The sequence below is a fragment of the Papio anubis genome, chromosome 1 (genome assembly GCF_008728515.1).
Source record: "Papio anubis isolate 15944 chromosome 1, Panubis1.0, whole genome shotgun sequence".
In the NCBI taxonomy this organism is placed as follows: Eukaryota; Metazoa; Chordata; class Mammalia; order Primates; family Cercopithecidae; genus Papio; species Papio anubis.
Genome location: NC_044976.1, coordinates 195,180,560 through 195,183,870, shown reverse-complemented (window position 1 = coordinate 195,183,870; position 3,311 = coordinate 195,180,560). Strand labels below are relative to the sequence as shown.

At 40.9% G+C, this 3,311-nt stretch overlaps 1 pseudogene; it reads left to right on the top strand.

The window, feature by feature from the left end:
* Positions 1 to 1,549: 1,549 nt before the first annotated feature.
* Positions 1,550 to 2,380, top strand: LOC108583212 (annotated as a pseudogene).
* Positions 2,381 to 3,311: the final 931 nt, after the last annotated feature.

The window sequence follows — 3,311 nt, the reverse complement described above, 5'->3', positions numbered from 1 at the left end:
CAATGAAATCTCGTCTCTACTAAAAATACAAAAAATTAGCCAGGCGTGGTAGCATGCGTCTGTAGTCCCAGCTACTCAGGAGGCTAAGGCAGGAGAATCACTTGAACCCGGAAGACGGAGGTTGCAGCGAGCCAAGATTGCACCACTGCACTCCAGCCTGGGAGACAGATGGAGACACCATCTTAAAAAAAAAAAAAAAAAAAGACAAGACTTAGCAGGAGTCAGGGGATTATTCCTGGGATTAGCATTTGAGGATGTTTAATCAAGGATGTCAGAATGGAAGACTGGATAAGCAAGAATTCACTGATGTGGGGGTACTTTCTCAGGACAAAAGATTTAATAGTCTACCAGGAGCTCCGGGAGATGGGGCAAAGTTGCTGCAAGGATTTAAGAAGCCTGGAAAAAACAATGGCCAAATCTCAGGGAAATGGAAATACCTGCCTTGCCCTGCCAAACCACAGAAGAAGGTGGGCGTGCCGAAACTGATATGTAAGGCAACAAGACCAGCCAGATAATTATGTTCCATTGGAAGGCCTGAAGGACACACTGCTCAAGCCATCAGGAATAGGTTGGAAGAGAGGTACCACTGATCCTAAGAAATTTGGTGGTGGCTCTCCTCTGCAGGCCAGGCTGATCTAAGAGAAGAGGTCAGTGTTGGGTTTATTAACATCCATTGAAATGATGGGTCTCAAAGTAGTAGAAGTATGTGTCTTAAGGAATGGAATGGCAAAATAAGGTTTTTTGTTGTTGATGATGATGATAATTTCCTTAAATCAGGTAATTTGTTACACATTCTGAAAGTTGAATTAAAAATGAAATCTGGAGAGAAAAATAGGAATAATCTTTAGAGGAGTTCAACTTTTGACTAGAGCTGATTAAGTTATTTATTATTATTTTAAAATAAGGGGTTATTTTATTCTATTGTATTCTTATTATAATTTAATGTCATATTGATTTTATATTTTCTTGTATTCTACTTTATAAACTTCCAGTTTGGGGCTAGGAAAAATGCTGCTGAATGATGTCCTAGAGCTTTTATTTAGATGTTAATCAAGATGCCTATGTTCTTTTGGCTAACATTGGTTAATAGCTTAACATTTAAAATGCTATATCCCTTTAAAAATTTTTTATCCCTTTAACTTCTTTTATATCTTAAGATACAAAATATATATGTGTATATTTACAGATATAGATACACGCCTATATACACATTTACATGTATACAAAATATGTATGTATGCATATGTGTGTGTATATATATATAGCACTTTGGGAGGAAATATGTATATATATTTATATATATATCTATACACACACACACACACACACACACACGCACACACACAGTACATAGGCCAGGCATGGTGGCTCACACCTGTGATCCCAGAGCTTTGGGAGGATCACGTGAGGCCAGGAGTTCAAAACCAGCCTGGGCAACATAGTGAAACCCTGTCTGTACAAAAAAATAAAAAAATTACTGAGCATGGTGGTGCATGCCTGTAGTCCTAGCTACTTGGGAGTCTGAGGCAGGAGGATTGCTTGGGGCCAGGAGTTTGAGGTTACAGTGAGCTATGATCACACCACTGCACTTCAGTCTGGGTGACAGAGCGGCCAAAATGAAGTTCAATCCCTTTGTGACTTCCGACCGAAGCAAAAATCGCAAAAGGCATTTCAATGCACCTTCCCACATTCACAGGAAGATTATGTCTTCCCCTCTTTCCAAAGAGCTGAGACTGAAGTACAACGTGTGATTCCTGCCCATCCAAAAGGATGATGAAGTTCAGGTTGTATGAGGACACTAAAGGGTTAGCAAATTGGTAAAGTAGTCCAGGTTTACAGGAAGAAATACGTCATCTACACTGAATGGGTGCAGTGGGAAAAGGCTAATGGCACAACTGTCCACATAGGCATTCACCCCAGAAAGGTTATCACTAGGCTAAAACTCGGCAAAGACCGCGAAAAGATCCTTGAACGGAAAGCCAAATCTCCCCAAGTAGGCAAGGAAAAGGGCAAATACCAGGAAGAAACAACTGATAAGATGCAGGAATGAAGTAATCTTATATACAAGTTTTGATTAAAACTTGAAACAGACAAAAAAAGAAAAGATATAGGCTGGGTACAGTGGCTAACATCTGTAATCTCAGCACTCTGGCAGGCTGAGGTGGACAGATTGCTAGAGTCTAGGGGTTTGAGGTCGGCCTGGGCAACACGGCAAAACCCTGTCTCTATAAAAAATACAAAAATCAGCCCCGTGTGGTGGCACGCAAATGTATTCCCAGCCACTTGCGACACTGAGGTGGGAGGATCGCTTGAGCCCAGGAGGCAGAGGTTGCAGTGAGCTGAGATTGTACTGCTGCACCCCTGCCTGGGTGACATAGCAAGACCCTGTCTCAAAAAAAAAAAAAAACATGTGTGTGTATATATATATATACACACACACACACATATATATGTAATGCAGATGTATATATATAAAATGTAGATACATATAATATAAATATATGTAATGTAGATATATACATAGATGCAGATACAGATATACACATAATTTTTAAATCTTATTTCTCTAGTTCTGATGACTTAACCAGCTGAAGATCTTGCAAACTCTCTCAGGAGAGGTATCCAGGGATCAAACCAGTCTCTTCCACGACCCTGAAAGGAGAACTTGCTTAACTGACTCTCTCTCTTCAGTTCAAGGCCTTTCCAGTTACGCCACGGTTTCTTAATCAAGGTTCTTTGGAGTTCTTCATGAATGGGTTTCTTGAGATCTCTGAACCCTTTCGAGGTATCCTCAACATTCTATCTGTGTGTGCATACACAGTGTTTTCCTGGGGAATCTGTTGCTTTTGTTTGCTTCTCAGTGTCTCTGACTAAAAATATTTCTGAAACACTAGCATTCATCACTTGAAGCCTTAGGCCTCCTGGCCACCAGGAACAGCTATAATTTCATTCTGAAGAAAAAGCGAACTAATCTTCTCTCCTAATGACCTGGGGAGAGTTCGCTTCAAGACACCAAAGTAACTTTTAGTAACATACCATGAACACTGAGCAAAAACTAATCCACCTAATCTCCTTTGGCTTCCAACATCACTTGGCACCTCAGCGCATCATCTTGAGGAAAGTCAAACCTGCCATTCTTGGCCACCAGTTCAAATATAAGCCACTAGACTAAATGTAACTACTTGTCTGACGTTGACGCCATCAGCAGTAACATCCTCTGCTTCTCCTCTTCACAATCACCGGAGCTCTGAGACTAGGGTGAGGCAACGTAGGTATGAAGGAGCTGCTCCTTTCCCACCCTGCACTTGTAC